This window comes from Protopterus annectens, chromosome 16.part0 (genome assembly GCF_019279795.1).
Source record: "Protopterus annectens isolate FY-2018-M chromosome 16.part0, PAN1.0, whole genome shotgun sequence".
In the NCBI taxonomy this organism is placed as follows: domain Eukaryota; kingdom Metazoa; phylum Chordata; order Ceratodontiformes; family Protopteridae; genus Protopterus; species Protopterus annectens.
In genome coordinates, this window is record NC_056750.1 from 503,549,752 (window position 1) to 503,571,025 (window position 21,274).

The 21,274-nt window shown below is 41.8% G+C and overlaps 1 protein-coding gene across 9 annotated transcripts in view; it reads right to left on the minus strand.

Moving 5' to 3' along the window:
• The window catches only part of RIPOR1 (RHO family interacting cell polarization regulator 1), a 2,621,322-nt gene that overhangs the window by 1,670,635 nt on the left and 929,413 nt on the right, over positions 1–21,274 (minus strand). The window contains exon 1 of one of the 9 annotated variants that reach the window (XM_044058667.1): positions 13,141–13,158. The exons of the other annotated variants lie outside the window; for them this stretch is intronic. The gene's annotated coding sequence lies outside the window, so the exon portion shown is untranslated. Of the gene's footprint in view, positions 1–13,140; positions 13,159–21,274 lie in introns of those variants that run through there. 9 annotated transcript variants of the gene reach the window in all.

Here is a 21,274-nt window from a genome sequence, read left to right on the forward strand (position 1 = left end):
CAGCAGGAAGGCAGTCTTCCAGGATAGGTATTGTAAGTCTGCTGTAGCTGCTGGCTCGAAAGGAGGCAGAGTCAGTTTTTCTAGCACAAAGTTCAAGTCCCAAGCTGGCAATGGAGGTTTCCTGGGAGGTTTTACATTTTTAATTCCCCTCAGAAACTGTCTGAGCAGAGGATGCAAGAAGACAGGAGGATGCAAGCTGTACTGTGCTGAAATAGCTGATGCATGTATCTTAATGGAGGAATAGGACAGGCCTGTGTGGTAGAGCTCAGCCAAGTACTCCAGGATGTTGGCTATGTTCACCGGTGTCACATCTTGCCCTTTTGCAGCACTCCAGATGAGATATCTTTTCCATTTTGCTGCATAATTCTTTCTTGTTGAAGGTCTACGAGCCTCCAGGATTTTGTCCTTAACCCTTTGTGATAAATTTGGGTTAATTTCTGTCATGTAATGTTCCAGGCAGTTAGCTGCAGAGTTTTTAGGCTTGGATGCAGAATGTTGTAGTTGTTCTGTGTCAGCAGTAATGGGATCAGTGGTAGTTTCCATATTTGTTCCCTGGACATGCTCCTCAGTAGTGGGTACCAATGTTGTCTTGGCCAGTCTGGGGCTATCAGAATGATCCTCGGACGTTCCTCTTTGATCTTGAGAAGCACCTTGTGCATCAAAGGAAGTGGTGGGAATGCGTATGCTGTCAGGCTTTTCCAACTGAAAGATAGGGAGTCCACCTTCCAAGCAAGTGGGTGGTAAGTCCTTGTGCAGAATTTCTTCAACTGGTGATTGTATGGGGATGCAAACAAGTCTATGTGTGGTAATCCCCATTTCCTTGTGATGTCTTTGAAGATGTCCGGATGCAGCATCCATTCGTGGGCATCTGTTGTAGTTCTGCTTAATATGTCTGCTAGAACGTTTTCCTTCCCTGGTACATAAATTGCCTGTAACTGAAGGCTGTAACCCAGAGCCACATCCCATAGGTCTAGTGCCAGCCGGCATAGGGGGTATGAGTGTGTGCCTCCCTGTTTGTTGATGTACCACATAACTGTGGTGTTGTCTGTCCTTATCAACAGCTGGCCTTCGTGGAGAAGAGGTCTGAATGCCTGGATTGTCAATTTTACTGCCATCATTTCTTTTAGGTTTATGTGCAGATGCAGTTGGTCTGGAGTCCATAGGCCTTGAATGCACTTGTCCATCATGTGTGCCCCCCAACCGAGGTCTGAGGCATCTGTCGTGATAGTTTGTCTTGGATGACTTTTGCTGAAGGGCAGTCCTGTGTTTGATTGACAGGCCTGAGCCCACCATAAGAACTCTTGTTTCAGGCATGGGATCATTGGAATTTTGGTTTCCAGGCTGTGCTTGTGCTGAGACCACAAATTCTTTAGGTACCACTGTAGCTTTCTCATATGAAGCCTGGCATGAGGGACCAGAATTATGCAGGATGCCATGAAGCCTAGAGCTTGTAACACTTTTCTTGCAGTTAGGTGGCTCTGCTTTGTTAATGCCAAGAAGTAGAGAGGAAGCTGTTCTTTCTTTTCTGCAGTTAGAAATGCCATTTGTTTTGATGTGTCCAGTTCTGCACCCAGAAAAGTAATTATTTGGGATGGAATCAGCCTTGACTTTTTGTATTGACTGTGTATCCCAGGGCTTGCAGCAGATAGATGACTCTTTGTAAGTCTTCTGTTAATTTGTTTTTGTTGTTCGCTTGTATCAGGCAGTCGTCCAGGTAGGGATAGATTTGAATTTCCTGAAGTCTGCAATGAGCGATTACTGATGCCAGGCATTTCGTGAACACTCTGGGCGCAGTAGATAAGCCAAAGGGCAATGCTGAGAATTGATAATGCTCTGATCCTGCAAGAAATCTGAGGTATCTTCTGCAAATTGGTCTTATGGGGACATGCAGGTATGCCTCCTTGAGATCTAGAGTTACCAGCCAAGACTCCTTGCCCAGCATGGGAAGAAGCTGCTGTAGAGTCAGCATTTTGAATTTTGGAACAATGAGGAATGTGTTTAGAGCGGACAGATCTAGAATAGGCCTCCATTTGTTTTCTTTTCTTGGTACCAGGAAGAGCCTGGAGTAAAATCCCTTCCCTTGCTCCATAGATGGTACCTTTTCCACAGCTCTCATTCTTAATAATTGAGATATTTGTTTTAGAGCTTCTGCCCTTTGAGTAGGTGGTAGGTTCGGCATTCCTCTCTTTCCTGGTAGAGTATGGAAATGGAACCTGTAACCTTGGTCTATAGTTTGCAAAATCCATTTTTCTCTTGTAATGCAGTGCCAGTTTCTTGAAAATAAGGTTAGCTTTCCGCCTAAGGGTGCTTCTAGTTGTTCCCTGGTAGGCGGTGCCACCGCCAAGTCACTGTGATTGAGTTGTTGTAGTGGTGGTGGTGGCCGTGTCCGTGCCTCGTTGGTTGTTACCCTGCCACTGGCGACCCCTGTAGGCACCTCTGGATTGGTTTCTGCCTCTAGAGCGCCTATTCCTGCCTCTTTGTGCCTTAGAGGACTCCGGAAAGGACCAATTCTTGGAGGGCCAATTCCTGCTAAACCTTGGAGGTTGAACTTGTAAGAAATCTTTTACTGTTTGCACAGATTTTGCTTTCTCTTCCATCTTTTTCAGAACTTGTTGTGCGGGGGCACCAAATAAATTGACCTTGTCCATAGGTGCATCCAAAAGCTTAGATTTGATATGGTCTGGTAATGCCTGTTCTTTCAACCATGCATGCCTCCTGATAACTGTGCCCGTCATGGCTGATCTAAAGGAAGCCTCCAGTGCATCATAGCCACATTTTAAAGAATGGTTACTAACCTGCTGAATGTTATGTAACATTTCTTGAACATACTTTTTATCTAAAGATTCTTCAGAGGACAGCATTTTAGTTAACTGGTCAAGCATAAACACTTGATATTGAATCATATGAAATTGGCAGTTCAAAGCTCTAGCTGACAAGGTAGCAGAGGTGTAAATTTTTTACCCCATCTCTAAGGACCTGGAATCCCTTTCAGAGGGGAGGGGGTTTTTAGAAGAAGTAGCTGCTACAGCTTTAGGGCCCTGAGAGATAGTCTCAGGATCTGCAAAAGGGGCCTTATATAAGTGGTGATGAGTGTCCGGGACCCTGTAGTACCTGTCTGGTTTAGCAGGAGCCGGAGGTAAAGTATCAGGAGAAGTGCAAGCATCATTAAATGCATCATCAACAACAGATAGAACTGGAGGAATAGCTAAAGGCCTATGCTGTGGTAAGTGTAGAAAGGTCCTAAGCCTTTTACTTGAGTCTGAGAAATCTTGGCCCTGCCACTGGAATTGTTCCCTCATAGCATGCAAGGTTTCCCCAAAGGAAAATTCCTCAGGAGGAGAGGCTGAAGGATGGACTCCTCAGCATCGGAGTCTTCGTAAGGAGAATAAGAAGCCTCAGGAGGATCTGAGTGTTCTGAATCATCAGAAGAATCATCTGTGGCTACTGGCTCAGGGGGCTCTGCTCTAGGTCTCTTTTCTGGAGGAGGGAGAGAGGCCCTGTCTGGATGAGGCTGGGATCCACGGATTAAAGTGATGAGATCCTGTGCCAAAGAAAGCATATGGGAGCTGGTGCTGGGCCTGTGAGAGGGGGGCTTTGCTGCCACTGGTTTGGAAGTTTTGGCTGCTTTAGCCCTGGCAAAGGCCTTAATAGACATAGCTGGAGGAGGCCTAGCAGCTCCACGTGCAGGAGTAGAAATATCTAGAGGGATGGTGTCTGATAAATCCTGTGAAATCGCAACAGAAGGCTGGATTTCAGAAGCCGTTTCTAACAGAATAGAAGAGGCCTCGGTAGAAGGCAAGTTATCGGCTGAAGAAAGAACCACTTGCTCGGTTTCGGCCGAAACCGAGACACTCGTGGATTGCTTGGCCGTGGTTTCAGCCGAAACCGCGGACCGCGAGTGTCGGTCCTTTTCTTTGCGTTTTTTAGTTATTTGCGTAGTCGGAGGATCCAACGGCATAATGTAGGCAAATTCGGAGCCGAAAATCTGTTCAGCAAAGTCCGAGCGACGTCTCAGCGTCCGCTGGTTAAAAGAAGCACAGGCTAGACAAGCTGCTACGTCGTGGTCTGGGCCTAAACAATGTATGCAATAGGAGTGGAAATCCTTATGAGGTATTTGTTTCCCACAAGTTAAAGAGTTATTAACTTTCTCTGACATCGGCTGAGGCAAGAAAGAGTCCCCAACGGGGTACTTAGCCTTATAGAAGTCTTCGAAGTAGTATTCGGTAGTAGTAATCTCTGGATCTGACCGACCGGCACTTGCGAACAGCTTCTGCTTCGGGCGCCACGCGGCAAGAAAGACTGAGTTAAATGGCGTCGGCGGATGCCTTTATACCCGAAAACTGCCGCAATGACGTCGGGTGAAGTGCGACTCCAGCCGAAGCCAGACCCAGACTTTGGAATCCGGCCGACCGAAGGGCTGCCTGATGACAGGACAACCCATTTGTAATGACTGCAGATGCATCCTTGAAGGACATCTGTTGGTAATGGGTGATCTCGTGACATAAATTTCATCATTTTCTATAATGCTTTGTGGCTCACATTTCCAATGTTTTTCAGCTACTTCAATATTATAATGCTTGCACAATCTCAATGCAACAATCTTGCCACGTTATTATACCTTTCAATATACATTCCTTCTGCCATTAGTATATCACAACCAGCAACAAGACATGCAACTGTTTCTAATTCTGTTTTACAAAACCTATATTCGTCTGTTTCTCCCACATATTCAATAGACTTTGTATGTAAACCGTATACATAGTCCACTGTCTTGGGCTGCCAATACTAACTTTTTGTCTTTTGGTTTAAATTCATCTCTCCTTAACCATTTCTGTAATTGATACTGATTAACATGAGGGAAAAATGGACAGAAATGGACAGACTGTGAACTTACTCCTGCAGAAGGAAGGCATGCATTTTTTGTGTGTCAAGTATGCAGCCCAGGAAAACCAGATCCTGAGTAGGGACCATGTGAGATTTTTTTCTGTAGTTTATAATGAAACCCAGACCTGTCAGAAGTTGGTGTGTGAAGTGCAGATGCTGAATATGAATTTCTGGAGAAAGAGCCTAGAACAGTAGGTCATTCAGGTAGGGAAAACTCTGGATTCCCAGAGTGCGACATAAAGCTACTACTGGAGCCAGACATTTTGTGAACACTCTTGGAGTTGTGGAAAGACTAAGAGGCAGTGAAGTAAACTGAAGCTGTGGAAAGCCAGAAAAATCAAAACAAAAAAAAAACAAAGGAATCTCCTACAAGGAGTACGAATGGGTGTGTGTAAATAGGTGTCCTTCAGATCTAGTGAAACTAAGAAAGCTTGGAGGAGGATGAACAGCAGAGGAGTGTGAAGAGAGAGCATTCTGAAAGACATTACCTTCACGTAAGTGTTCAGGAGAGACAGGTCTAGGATGGATCTCCACTGCCCTTCTTTAGTTGGGACTAGAAAAATCCAGAAAAAAAAAAAACTTACCCCATGAAGTCCTTTGGGACTTGCTTGATGGTGCCCTGATTCAAGAGGCATTGAATAACAGGAGGCAGAAGAGATACTTGGTTTTGAGGAGGTTGTGGCCTGACTTTCAGATGGGGAATACTTTCCCAGGACATGGCATAACTGCCCTTGATGATGGAGAGGACCCAATTGTCTGTGGTAAAAATCTTCTCACCTGGCCAGGGAGAGTGAATGTCTTTGGGAAAGAGGATTAATGGGACTGAGGGCAGGGGGAGGGCTGCTGCAGAGGTATTCACAGATTTTTGCTCCCAAAGGGAAGCCTCCCCACTGGAGGTTCCCTATGGATTTTTTCACAGTACCTTTTCCTAGGGGTTTTCTTTCCTTTCTGAGCTGTCCTAAGGAGCCCTCATAATGAAGGAGGTAGATTTAGATGGGTAGTGTCTATAGTATCCCTGAACTGAGCGTAACAGAATCGGTCTGCAGTCTTTCTTGGTCTTACCTTGGCTTTGGAAAGTTTTGAAAAGGCTGGCAGCCTGAGGACTAAGCAGTGTGTCTTTGCCCAAGGGACAGTCTAAAATTTTTGATTTGAAATCCTCACATACAGGCTGACTGTGAAGTCATGCATACATACCTGCGAATAACAGATGCAGTGGCAGCTACCTCAGAACAACCATCCACAGCATCATAACTGTACTTAATGCTGTGTCTGGGAATTTGAGTGGCCTACGATAGTAAGCTCTGCATTTCATATTTAGACTCTTCTGCAGGAGGGTCCAGTACAGCTTTGCTTATGGAATGAAGGACAGAGATCAAGTATTTTGTCATTTGAGTCTGGTAGTTAACTGCCCTAAAGGCAAGGGTAGTGGAGGTGTAAACCTTCTGTCCCCATCTAGCCACAGCCCTACTATCTTTGTCCATAGTTAGGGCAGTAGCACTGGGCAGAAGCTTAGAGGACTTCTCCAAAGAGAGACAGAGTGAGAGAGATACTGCTGGGAGGTCTGCCACTGGATTCCTGTACAACTATTTTAGGTCATCAGGCATCTTGTAAAACCTGTCTGGTCTTTCAGGAGCAGATGGTTGAGAATCAGGTGCAGTAGAGGTGGACTGAAAGGCATCCTAGAAAGCACCAAGGACAGATGGGACTGAAGAAGGGGGCAGACATCCATCTCCAAGAGGGTGTAACACCTCTTCTGATCACAGATCTGTATGGATTGACATTCTAAGTGTTTCACCATATTCTGTATAGTCTCTGCAAAGAAAGCTTCCTCAATTGGGGGATCCAGTGAGAGGGATTCCACTTCATTTGAAAAACATTTATTGCAGAGAATGCAGCTGAGAGAATAGCCCAGAGAACGGCCAGAGTCCTAGTCCCATTCTTCATCAGAAGAGGAGGAAATCAGGGTAAGTTTTTGAGGAATAGCCAGTGGTTGTGGAGACCCAAAGGAGGGAAGAAGGTTTCAAAGACATAATAGCTTTGAACAATGCCTGTGAGAAGTCTATTCTTTTGTTTTTCGCTAGTTACTGAGGGGAGGCCTCGTGCCTTGTCTTCTGTTTTTACTTTTAGATCTGACTTCCACCTAGATGAAACAAAGTTTCAAAACACTGCCTGACTTCTACTAGAGAGTCTATGACCTTTTCCCTACCTAAATTTGAGGGACTCTGTGCAGTTCCTTGGAAATGAGGAGACTGATCCTCAGACGTGTCAGCAGTCTGCAAGGCCTCAGGAGTTAAAGCTGCTTTTGACAGGATCTTAGTAGTGAAACAAAACAAGGCAATGTGGTCAAGTAGAGGCTGGAACATCACTAAAAATAAATATTCTGAAAACAAAAAGGAATCCGAACACTGTAGCTATAAAAACTTAAATACAATGTAACAAAACAAATAGAACAGGTAAGAGCTTTCAATGTGCTGTGCTGCTCATCTCTAATGCTGCTGATCTCCATCTAAGAATGAGGTTACAGGTGCCAAAAGGTTGGCTTGTTGCTAAGACAAATGTTCTACAGCTAATTCTCCTTAACATATTGTGGGGTGTTAGGACATTGAGGGCAGCTGGGCATAACCAAAGAGAAATTTTAGAGTTAATACACTACCATTGCCATAACCTCATCACTCAGCAGTTCTGAATCTGAAATAATGAGGTGGTTAGCAGTTAAAATAATAAAATACATGCGAGTATATATAAACAAGAATATTCATCCTGTCAGAAATTATACCACAAATCAAACAGGGTGGGGGGCACAATCTAACTAAAATCAGAAACAGTTTTAAACAATGTACTATTTTACATTTTTTAACAAGCTAATATATACACACCATCCTTGAGTGCAGTTTACGAAACAAGTCATGGGCATTCAGAATCACCAGTTAGCTGAAACACCTGATGTTCATACGGATCATTTGCATATATCCCATGTGCCTCTGATACAAGAGATTTGGGAGGTCACTCAGTGGAAGTTCTAGCTTTGCTGGAGTTTTCATTTTGTTTTTACTGATTGGTTTTTCAGTGACCTTCTCACTCATTGTTTTAGTTTGAGTGTAGTTTAGGAAAACAAGTGTAAAAGAATTATCATCTCAACAGCTCTGCTGAATCCTGATATTTGTTCTCATCAGGATTGGACACTCTAAAATTGGCCCTAGGTGTGAGTGTGAGTGTGAGTGTGTGTGTGTGTGTACCTTCTGTGGAAGGTTGGGTGCCGGGCTGACAACTCGACACTGTAAAACTCCACTGCCAATCATGAGCGGACAGGTGATCCGCTGTGGCAACCCCTAACCGGGAAAAGCCGAAAGAAGAAGAAGTGTATAACACGGAAATAAATATGTTCCAAAATTTAAAAACATAAAAAGCACGCAAGTTCACATGTGCATCTACAGCGGTCCTGTCTGCATTTCATATGAATGTCAAACACATTCCCAACTAAAGTATATTCAAGAAAAATTAAGTCCAAAATGCTCTCAAAAGTGATAAAACTATAATGAGGATCCAAGAATATATGTAAGAAACCTTTAATAAATATTACATAAATCAGTACAAAACTCTTTTTTAAAGTGACAACAACATTTCGTAAGAATATGTACATAATTCTTATTAATTCTGAAATTGCTCATCACCGTCTTTCTCCTGAGTCCTCTCTGAAATTGGGTTTTTGACCGGCAGGTCTAACCTAATTAGCAAAATGTATTGTTCTGGAAAGGGAAATAGCTGTAAGCCTACGCAGTTAGTTTTTGGAATAACCATGGAAACCTGAAAGAGTATCTACATGTACTTGTCAGTGTTACGATACACTAGGGGGAAAAAAAAGTTAACGTGGGTGGTATGAGGGAAGCTATGATGATAGGATGCCACTTGCTGAAAACACAGGCTTTGCTGCACCGAGTTCTAAGACGCCTTGCAGTGAGCACAGCATGTTAACATGAGTCATTTCTCCAAGTCAGTGCTGACACTGTTTTTGTGTGTGCGTGTTGAATAAGCCTGAAGCATTAACAAGGATTCTGTTATCTGTATGCCTGTAACTTAACATTGGCAAAGGAGAAATGGATCTGTAAAGGAAACATACTACACATTATATAATATATTTTTATGGTGTTTTTTTAAAGGTCACCTTTGTTGAAGGTTAAGAAATTCAGTACTCTGTCATGTTTTGCTGTCAAAATGTTTATCAGTTTTCTCTATCCTGCTCTTATGTATGAAAGGAAGTACACATTAAAAGGACTTCTATACAATGTATAATTCAAAATTATACAAATCTGCTGAAAGAGGATCCTCAGACTTCTGAAAAATACCCTTAAGGCAAAAAGATTAGCATGGTACCTGCTCTGTCACATATCAAAGAATGCTTTGGGCTTGAGCCTTAAAGCTTCAGAATCTGCTTTTATCTGTAGCATAATAAGCACCTCCAGACCAGACAAACACCTTGTTATGCTGATAAAATGTTATTTTACTTTATTTGCATTCGTTGTCTGAGGTAGAGTACTGATCTCCGCAGACCTTTTTCAGACTCCGCCTGGGAGCAGTGTCTGGTTACGTGACTTGCTCCAATGCTCAAGTGCACATCTTCAACTACTTTATGCACTTATATGTCTCTAAACCTCAACCTGCGTGGTTCTCCAGTCTGACTTGTGGCTGGGACATCGTCTGCATGGTACCTACATCGGTGTTCACCATGAGCTCCCATTTCCTCCCAAAGACATGCCCTACATGAACTGGAAATCTTCCAAACTGCTGACAGGTGTATGCACATAGTACGTGTGTGTGTCCTGCAACAGACTGGCAGACAATCAAAGATTAGTTTCTGTTCTTTGCACCCACTGGGTACTGGACTAAGCCCTAGCTTCTCTGCAACCCTGAAATGGATTAAGTGGGCACAAGAGAATGAGTGAGTGAATATATTTTGACATAAACTCACCCTTCTTGCAAAGGTAAAACTATGTTTTCAGCTGCTTGTTAAAAACAACTGTTTCCAACTCTGAACCTGACTATCTCATTCCTAATGTTTAAAAGAATAAATAAATAAAGGCAAATCATAAACTCTAAGCATGTATTCACTTGCCCTGAAATACCCTCAGGACAAAGCAGTTTTATTTCAAATAAAAAAGTCACCTGAAAAGTCATCTTTATGAAATAGGTTGATGATTTTTTTCACCTTCAACTGTAAGATGTTTATACAAAGACTGGAAAAAAAACTAATTTCACCCCTTTACATATGTGAATCTCAGTGGAAAGCAATATGCATTTTAGTTGGCATGCAGATATGTACACTGACAGGAAAGATTAAGTGCAGTTTTCAATGATAAATAATGTTCAGTGACTCTGAAGTGGGAAGCTCAGGTCAGGGTAGGGGATGTGAAGTAGAAGGGCTCCCACTACCCTCCACACATTTAATAAACAAGAAAAAAAAAACACTTTTTTATTTATAATTTAGTTAACACAGTAATAGTAATGCAACATTTATTTTTACTGGCACACACTAGCAGAATGGGCACTGTCAATGTCCGTATCTGACCAGTAAGGCAAGCTGGACTACTGTCCTTCATACCGATGGTCATTCTCTATTTCAAATAAGTATGAATGCTTTACCTGTGTTGGACTTTTGAGAAGAGACGGAGTCCCAACTAGAATACTGCAAAGCAGAACAACAGAAAGGTGGTATGGAAAGACTTCCTGATAAGTCTATCTCTCGTCTGGAAGAATTAGAACATCCTATTTTGCTTTTTTAGTGTGGTGAGATGTCTGACAGGAGAAGGGATAGGGAAATAGGATGTGTGGAAAGGAATTTTTGGAATCTCTAATTGTAATGGTTCTTATCCATTTGTTCTTGGTTAGACTTCAAAAGTAGACAGAAAGGAAGAAAAGAAGACCCCTGCCATGACTACCTAGGGGACAGTTAGCAAAAAGCATCAAGGCTGCTGCTAACCTCCTGTGGATGACCCACTGCACTTGGATGACTGCTGAAAACCATTTCCTGTGGGTCTGTGACCACCATGAAAACTGCCCTGAGAATTAAGTTACTTTACAGATTCCTGCGTTTTTTTATGGCTGCCACCCATATTTTAACCACATCTGGTGAAGGCTCCACTAGGTATTGGAGAAGGGGAGTTGAGGTATATGAAACATGACACCTACAGCCATGAGTGTCTTCCTTTTTGACTGCCTAAAGATAAACTATTACCTTCAGGCCTAACAAAACTCTATTCTTAACAGGAAGTTAACTAATAATTTTTGATGTTTTTGGCAAAGTTGTTCAAGTTAAGCCACACATACGGGCAAATAGCTATGTTGGATCCATAAACTGCATTATACAGAGTGCACACCATGAGGTTTAGCCATAGCTGGAACTGTTTTAAGTTGGAACATCAACTTGACCTTAACAGGTTCATTTGGGAAGTCTGGAGCACTTCATCTGCAACATTTCTATGAAAATTCACCACATTTACCAGTTTGGATTCTTCATCTGGCAGGTGGACAGCTGGGCTCTGGGGTGGGAAAGCTGTTCTGTGTGCAGCTGCTGAGATTAAAGCATTAGGTTTAAGAACTTTTTACCAGAAACTCCAAATTTGAGAGGGAACAGGAAATGAGTTGGCTTGCTTTTGTATAGCACCTACCATATCTGGATTCTCCCACACAGCACTGATAACTACTGAATACATCTAGCTACACATATACTTGAGTGCTTAAATTTTAGCAAAATTTCAAAATGCAACGTCTTACTGGATTCCCAGCTAAACGCTGACAGAAAGGTATCAAATACTGAACCTGTGAAACTAACATGTCTGAAGTATATCTGCATCTCTCAACCTAATAGATAAGGGGGAAAAATCAATGATACCAAAACTCAGTAAAATTAAATGCATGCATGCATAACATAATTAGACATGACTTCCCTAATTCCTTCCCAGGATGCTTGTGGCCTATTTCCGGGCTGTCATGTATTATCAACTAGGGCAGCATTTAGCTAAGAATCTAAGTAAAATTGCCTGTTTTTGAAAAGCACCACAATCCCTTTATCATCCTTCAGAACCATCATTCAAGGCAGACTGATGGGCACCTGAAAACAACACTTCAGGATTACACGCTCTTCTGCTGTGTGCTTGCTATACTTCCACTTTATGCCTGATGAAGGGACAGAACTCGCACCTTTTCATATTCCCAACATCAAAAGTTAGTGTGCAACCTGCAAAACCACTCACTTCGAGGAATGTAAAAATACTACAAAAACACAGATACATAACTCCACTTTCTGAATATATATATATATATATATATATATATATATATATATATATATATATATATATATATATATATACATACATACATATATATATATATATATTGTTGGATACAACTCTTCAAGCACTGTAATAAATCCACAATGTAAACTTGCCTGATACCCCTTTTCACTCTTCAATTTCTAAAACACTGGCAGCCCAAGAAAATTTTTTTTAAATTACAACAGCTTCTTTTCACTCAGGATTATATACAATTCTAAACGTCCACATCTCAAACCAAGTACACTGCTTTACTAGGCAAGGACAGCGAGCAACTTCCGAAATAAAGTTTATTTTTTTACATACTGCGGACGTAAAAAAAAGTACATCACAGCAGTTAAACTCATTCAAAGAGAAAAGGGAGCTGCTAAACTACTAGCCATTAAAGCAAGCATCAGCTATTTATCTAACTTGGTCATGCATCATGCATTTGTTATTACTACATACCACCAGCGAAATGGTGTGTTCTACTGCTTAACTGATTCAGGCTTGCTGATTCATCCTAGTAAAATCACAGGCTGTTCATTTTAAGGCAGGATTACTCATCATCTTGTGACTAATTGACTAGAGGAACATAGAAACACACCCAAAAGTAACAATCTGCTATAGTGTCCTTTATTTTATTAGTCTTACTGCATATTTATGAAATGTCCTCCACGACGATGCACTGCAATTTCAAACAAAGACAGCAAGCCCTCTTCACTGTTTGTTTTTTCTCCTCACAACAAGGGGATTAAACATGCAGAAAGTTAGTGATTCTAAATGGCACAATGATCACAGGGTAAAGGTGTTTACTATGAAATACTGGCAGTGAAGAAGTGCATTTCTTGCTATCAAGAAGAAATGCCAGTCTCCTAGGAAGCTAAACCATGCAAGTAAGTTTTTCAGGTTCTTCAAAAATGCACTACATACATCTCTAAACTATTACCTGTATTATATCCAAACTAGTATACCAAGACTCCAGGAGGAGGATGCAATGCTCATTCTTCTGCACTGCAAACTCAATTCTGGAAGGGCAAAATGTAGCAATTAGAATTACTATTTTGTTTCTCTAATCAGGCTTTCATCCACCTGCCTGTCCAGACATGCTGATAAAGAATTTCTCAGGATCATATTTCAGTAACAATGATAATGCCCTTCTAAACAAGGCATAAAACCTGCAGTGACATGCCATTATCCTGTAGACTAGCGTTTTCCCACAACACATGCATACAAAACATTAAACACACTATGGCTGCATTTCCACACTGAACAATATGTAAACAGTGTCCCCAACCCCTTTCTATTCCATCATAGTAACTGCTTTTAGTAGCAGTGTCAGGACAGCATACACATTTATTCTTTTGTTTTTTTTTTCGCTTACTCTATCATACTTGTTCATACCCCATTTATGACCAGATGCCACAGTCATGATTTCAATGCAAATTTTTCATTAACATTCAAATGTTGCTTAACTCCTGCACCTGAAAAGAACAAACATCACTGTGTCACGCAATGGTAGCTAAATAAGGTGCATGAGGCATATCCCACATTTTGTGGGTATCAAAAAGGGAGTTCTGAAATTTACAAAAGTGCATCAAATCTGTTTACTTATAAAGAAAAAGTTTGTTTTTAGCTTACATTAACACGAACTGACAGACATTATTTTGAAGGGGTAAACAGATGAAGTCCTCTGAAAAATGTTTTTTTCCTTATATGTTTTTCCTGCGGCACTTGCTAATCTTGAAGCCCCTCCCTATCAGCCAGGTACATTTGGTTGGCGGTGGCTGCCATACGTGCAGCCTCAGCAGTATCTTCGTAATAATAATGGCATGTTTATTATGGCCTTTAACCCCTTATATTGGTGGTCAACAAATGCCTTGCATCTTTATGAAAGCCACTATGTCTTCCTGTGCAAGTGATTACTAATGTGTACCCATGATGACTGCTATTACATTCTTGGCTTGGTGGCTGAATGCCCAACTCCTGGGCCATCTCTTGCACTACCCTCACCCCAAGCCTCTGAAGGACCCAGCCTGCACATCCCACCCCCTCCCCCAGGACAGGCATAACCAACTTTCCCACAGTAGCTCCAGATGCCAGAGTCATTGACTAAACTTGGATTGTCTGGGTGACAGTCAGGTCTTTATTACTTTAAGCCATGAAGCTGACCGCAAAATGTCCACCTGGGACCTGACAGATGGATGGGACACAATATTTTAGTTAGGTTTAGAGAGCCAGCAGCTCCATAGCAGAGGAGGTAGAAAAGCTGGCTATGAGGATTACCTTGGTCTTTAACAGCTTCACCCCGTAGATGAACCTTTTCAACAGGGGAAATGTAAGAAAAGTGTAGAAGAGCTCCAGTGGCCACACATGGAACACCGCATCCCTCAGAGGTCTCCCAGCTCAAAGAATAAAGGATAAAAGTTCCCTGCACTTAATGTATGTTAGAATGTGAACAAGTCACAGACGGGCTTCTCCCCAAATGCAAAAAATATTCTTGGTGACTGACTAACGTAAGAGACCACTTCTGCAGAATGAGTAGGCATCTGCTTATTCTGTCCGCCAAAAAATGAACTCTCCTGGAAACCGGATTGCCACAAGAAAGTCAACATCAGCCATACCCATTCACAAGTTCTCATATCCTCCCACTAGATGATACAAGATAAGGTTTTGCCATTTGTTCAGATACCATTTGAAAGGTATGTTGTCCAGCTCAAGCAACAGGATTAATGGAGGATGGGATTCCTGGAAAGCCTGTAAATAAAGATATGCTCTCATCTACACCATTCTAATGTGAAGGGAGAGGTCCACAGGCAACCACACTACTTGGCCTGTCCACCCACTGCAATGTTACTCACCCCAAGCCAGCCGCATCCTTGATGACTATCACTCAAGTTTAGGAGGGGGGGGGGACAGAAAGGGCTACTCAAAGAAAGACTGCTAGGGTCAAACTGCCATGACAGGTTTTCTCTCCAAGTATGGCGTTAAGAGATCTTATGGTCCACTGGACCCACATGGTCCATGGAAGAGCTTGCATGTAACAATGTGCCAAAAGAATCATTAGAATGGTTACTGCCCTGAGGACCAGAAACCTGACACAATGAAGAGATGGCACCATGGCAGAGTCTACAATAACTATTTTGGAGATCACATCTTAAACCTGTCCAGCCAGCTCCAGTGGTGTACAGGGATAAAGCCTTGAACTCCTCAAGTTTGATTAGAGGCTCAAGTAAATGACATAACTGGCAGTTAAGGATAGGAGCGAGTGTCTATACCTGCTCCTCCATCCTGGGGGTTAACAGAGGCTACTCTGGCTTGACACTTGGATGACACCTAGTGGCAGCACTGATTGTCATACCCATGGAGCCTGAGCATAAACCTATGAGCATACACTGCCATACTGCACAAGTGCATAAAGCCATTGGGGCAGGTACAACAAAGCAGAACTCAGAGATTCGCCATGGGGGGGGGGGGGTGCTCCACCAGGGATGGGTATGCTGTTCTTACATCAGCAAGCTGGCTTCCTTCCATCAGAATCTCACAGTTGGAGATCAGTTGGGCCAAAGAGCTCTTGCCTAATCTGGGAAAGCATACCTCCTGGTTTTACAGAATGAAAGGACTGACTAGAAACAGGTACAGGAGCCATTGTCAGATGACATCTTGCAAGGTGGGAAGGATGACTTGAACCCCGTCCATGAAGAGACTAACTTTGCAATCAGGATGTCTAACTCACAGTCTGTACCCACTATCATTTAAGACAACTGCAATTTTGCCTTTTTCACATTTATATATTTAATACCCGGGGAATGGAACATACTAACAAAAGAAGCTGACTTTCAGAAGGCATAGCCAGAAGTCAGTTAGGTAGGTACAGAAAGGCCTTGGCTCCTTGCAGATGTAGATGTGCTACCACCATAGACATACATTTAGTGAAGGACCTGGAGTTGTTGTAAGATAAAACAGGAGCAACCGGATATGGTTTCAGAAGCTGTAAGAGGAAGGTTGGCTAATTAATTTAACTACTAGTGGAGAGAAGGTCTTGCTGACTAGGATCCTCGAAGGTCAATACTGAACAGGGACTCATTTTGCTTTTTTTCAGTGTTTTACGGTGGTGTTTATTTTTGGGGACTAAGTAAAAAATCAACACTTTTTTTGGTTATTTTATAAATGTGTCTGCAGTTTGTTTTTGATGCTGAGGCTATCACGGAGAGGCTGTAATCAAGATGGGAGAGTAACATACCTTTGCCTGTGGCAGTTCTGGAGGGTTTAAGTAAGAAAGGGAAAAATTGTATTAGCTCAAAATAAGATATATATATATATATATATATATATATATATATATATATATATATATATATATATATATATATATATATATATATATATTAAAATACATACATAGAGAGAGAGAAAACATTTTTTCCTTGAGAATTTGAGGTGGAGAGAGAAGTTGAGGGAAGGGTCAAGCCAACTGCCAAGGTATTTATTAAAGGTTCTGTTTTCTATAGGAGTGCTGTTGTGGTCAGAAATATGCAGAGTCTTGCATTTTTTAAGCTTCTAATTCATGCCAATAATCATACTTTTGGTTTTGTTAGAGATGAGAAAGCTTTTGCTGGACATCTAATTTAGTAGGAGTAAGAAACTTGCTAACAGGTCTGACTGCAGTTTGATTACCAAGCTGTCTGTGAGAAATTATACGAAGGAATGGAGATGGGGTGAGTCAGATCAAAGGGAAGATTATAAAGAAGGACTACAGCAGAGGAGCAAGTATAGGACCTTGTGGTACTCCTTTTTGAAGGCGGACTGCTTGAAAACCAAGTTACGAATTTGTCAGCAACTGGGGAGGAAATTTTAAAACCAAGGTAGAACGTGGCGACTTGTGCCTTTGTAAGATCGATAAAAATGGCACCAGTCAGTAGGCTTTGGTCCATTACTAATAGTATTTCCATCAGGCTGTGTGTGCAATGACCAGACCTGACCAGTGTTATGAGAAAGGAGCTGTATTGAGCGAGTAGAACACAAAACTTTTTCAAGCAGTTTTCCTAGAGTGGTAAGGCAGAGATTGGCTTGTATTGAGAAGATATGGTGGGGTTAAACTGCTTTGGAATTTGGCTAATAATGAGCATTTCCATACATTTGGCACTTGGACCCAGAATGGATCCAAGGTCCCTTTTTTATCACCAGAAAGAACCTGAAGTAAAATAAATGCTCTCTGGTCTGATGGCTTTTTTGCAGAAGAGATTTTTGTGCCTCTTCTCTGATGAGGTGGAGTGGGTACACTGTAAAACAGAAAATAGTTTTGTAATATCTGGAAATGACTGCAGCAGAGATTGAAAACCACACCAGCTAATGGAGGGACAGTTAGTCCATGACAGTCTTCCAGGGCTGCTGTTGACCTTTGGAAGCACAGATGACCAATGATCACTGAACACCAGCCACAGCCATTGCAGTTTTTATGGAAAGTGTCAGAGGAAAGTGGACCCCTTGTCACAGCCTTGACTGCTTAATTTAAAAGGAAACCACATCTGGTTCCAACTTTTTTGGATCCTAGAGAAAGGTGTGCTGCAGGGAACAGAACTTGACAGCCACTGCTCTCTTGGTCTTCCCCTAGTGGTCCAATGCTTCCTTGTGAGTTTGGAGCTATGGCTCAAAATTATAGGGCTATGGAAAGGAACATTCATGAAAGTCCTCTGAATTCTTGACAAAATCAATGAGGTGCCACCAGAAAAGATGGTGAACAGCAATGCCCTTGGCTGCAAACCTGGCTTCATTGTCTGCCACATTAAAAAGGACATGCAAAATTAGGTTTGTTATTATTGGGATGCCAATTTTTCCTTTTCTAATCTACTGGATGCCTACATTAAGGTGAAAGTGATCTCAGCTGTAACAAAAGAATACCATCAAGTGGCCCAGATAACAAAACGCCCTCAAAGATTACGATGAGTTGATACACATGTACTTCTCCACAGGGTTGCTCACCAGAAGCTCATTGTCAGGTAAATGAACCACAAGACTCAGAGGAAGGAATCTTTTCAGCAGGCACTGTGAGATCAAAACATCCAAGTTGAGAGTCTATGTCAAAAACCACAGTCACTGAGTGGCCACAAAACTCTGCAACACTGTCAGCCTTTCTTGTGACAGGACTCTCTGTGGCCAGGGCAGACCAATCATCATCAAATACCCACCTTAACAATATATGAAGCTCTATGGATCACCCTTGTGAATTTTTTGGTGGATCAAGAGACTTTGTAAAATGTTATTTTAGAAAAAAGCAAGGGGGCACTCCCCCTTCTGAAGAATCATTTCCAGTATCTTCTTGCATGTGGAGGTCATGGTGGAATGAAGGTGAATCAGCATCTACCCCTCCTTAGCCACATCAGGAGAGGGAGGATGTTGGAAGTGAAGTCGTGGTGCTTCCTCTTACACATACTCTTTTCGTGGGGATGGGGGAAAGAGGAGCTGAATGAAAAAAAGGAGGAACATCATCTGTGATCAGATGTAGAAAAATGGCTCTGTAAGAAACCTTGGTACTGCTGTCCAATAAAAGAAGACTGTAGGACAAGTGGGGCAGCAGAAGGGGCTGTTTCCCACGGCAAAGCCTCAGCCATGGCAGGCTGGGTGGTCAGAACAGTCTCTAACATCTGAAGGCTACCAGGGAAGAACACTGATGCTGACACAAGAAACCCAGGCACTCTCCACGTCAGGGGAGGAAAAAATGATGCCTACACTAACAGGGAATATGCAAACAGTGATGTCAAATCCCTGATCTTTGTTGAGGGAGCAAGAGGACTGACTAGCACTGACAATGTAGGCATCAAAAGGGATAACTTTAAAACAAATATACAGTCCTGCTAAACAGGTCATACCCTGGCTGAAGAAAGAGTCAAAGGAGTCGCAGTCAACATCTTGGGACTTGCTGAGGCTGACTGTACAACTGCTAGGCCTGGCTTTATGAAATTAGGGTTGCAAAAACTAGGGCCAAGAGGAAGATTTTATGCGTTTAGAGTATGGAATTGCAGATATGGGAATAATAGTCTCAGTCTGGGTACCTGGAGGATCAAAGGCACCCACCAAATGCTGTTGATCCAAAACAACAGCCTCCAACAGACAAAGGAATCCAGTGACTGCAATATCAACTTAAATGGAATTGCCGCATCACTAGAATATTTTTTTTTTGTTAATGCTTGACCATGAAGTTAGAGTTATCTTCCCTCAAGAAGGCAAGCTAAGGTGATGTCAAAGCACAAAAATCCCTTAAGAATGAGGGGAAACCAGAACTCATGATTAATAAAACATTACATGACTCCAAACCAGAAGAATGGGAGGCCAGTGATAGGTTATACAAATGAAGCCTAACATCACTAAAAGGTGGAAGGCATAAAATATTTGTAAATCTCATACTGGTGTTCTCAATGGGCTTTCCAAGCAAAGTGAGTCCATTAAGTCGATACTCTGCAATAGGACCTCTTCCTCGCAGGAAACATAAACCTTAGCACCACTGCTGCAGAAGACCAACCTAAAGACAATAAGCAGCACAAAAAATTCAAACTACCAAAGGCAGTACCAACAGGACAGGGGTTCCTAAGAAGGGAAGAACTGTACACTACAGCTACATAATGCACACACAAGAGTAATACTGCAGCAAATCCCCCCTCCCCCCATAAAAATAAACAAGTGAAGGCCTTGAAGAGTCGGAAGAGGGAGGAGGGAGGAGAACAAACCAGAGAGTGGAATAACTCCTACACCCAGCCTTCAGGTACTGTAAAAAGAAGAGAGACGGTACTTATAGCCATGGAAACAAGACAGCAGAGCAACAAAGCACCACAAAAATGATAAACAGCAGCCACTTAGGAGACCAATGCTGAGGAAGGAATGACAATATACACTGGGAGGAGGGAGCTAATATAGTGCAGTACAGGAAAGTGAAAGGGGGGTGCACCAGCCTGAGAATGTATGGAGTGTTAAACGGTCCTAGTGCCTGTGAACTTCATCTTAAATGATAGCCCTATTCCTATCAAATCTACATCCTAACCTAAATGGATACGTTATTTTACATACAAAAAATTCTAGGAAGTTATAATAAGAATAATGGAATAAATGAGGAACGTAGAGAATACTGCTGTGACCACAGTTTTGCAAACATGTTTTTTGAGTTTGGACAAGTATGAAGCCTGCTAGTGGTGGAAACCTTAATGCTACCTTGAAGTACAAGGAATATCACTAACAAAACGTTACACTGCCTTAACTATGATCAGTTCAATCAAACCAGGTGGGTGATATGAATTTTATTTATTTTTTTAATCTTTATTAAACATGGCATTTTTAAAAGGTGACAACAGAAAACAAACCATAATAATATTTCCTTTACTTTCATGAAATATACGTGTTTTCCCTTTTAATTTTTATTCAATCATTACATTAATTGCTCAATTCCTGCATTCCTCAAATGTTATTCCTCCTCCTGAACATTATTCTCCATGTAATATACATTTCATTTACTTCTGTGCAGTTCTGCTCCTTCCATTTTTCTAAAGATCCCATCTTCAGTTCCTTTACCTTCTTTAGTGTATTAAATACTTCAGTTACAGTTGGTTTAGACTTTGATTTCCATTTCCTAGTATTTTTTTTTGGCAGTCAACAGTATTAAGCTTGCTTAAGGTCGTACAGTGTCTATCCAATTCATTTCCTATATTCCAACTCAAAAGATTTTCTTTAGTTACAGTCATTTGCTCTCCCAACATTTGCAACTACTCTAAGGATTTTTTTAAATCTGCCATAAACCCCCCCCCCCCCAAAAAAAAAAAAAAAAAACACCATGCTCCCAGTTATCTCACTCTTTTCCACCAAAGCTCTAGCATTTATCTACCTGAGGAAATGTTTTCTTAAGTATACTTGAGGTATAAACATACCTATGCAAACACTTCCACACAAAAATCCTAACCTTTCAAGACTTTACTGTATACTTGGGGAGCCATACAGATGCCCCCCCCCCCATTGTTTATCTGCATACTGCCTTTCTCATCCTCTTTTCCCAATCTTTTCTAATCTCCTCTGAATGATTCTTACAGTTATTCAGTATT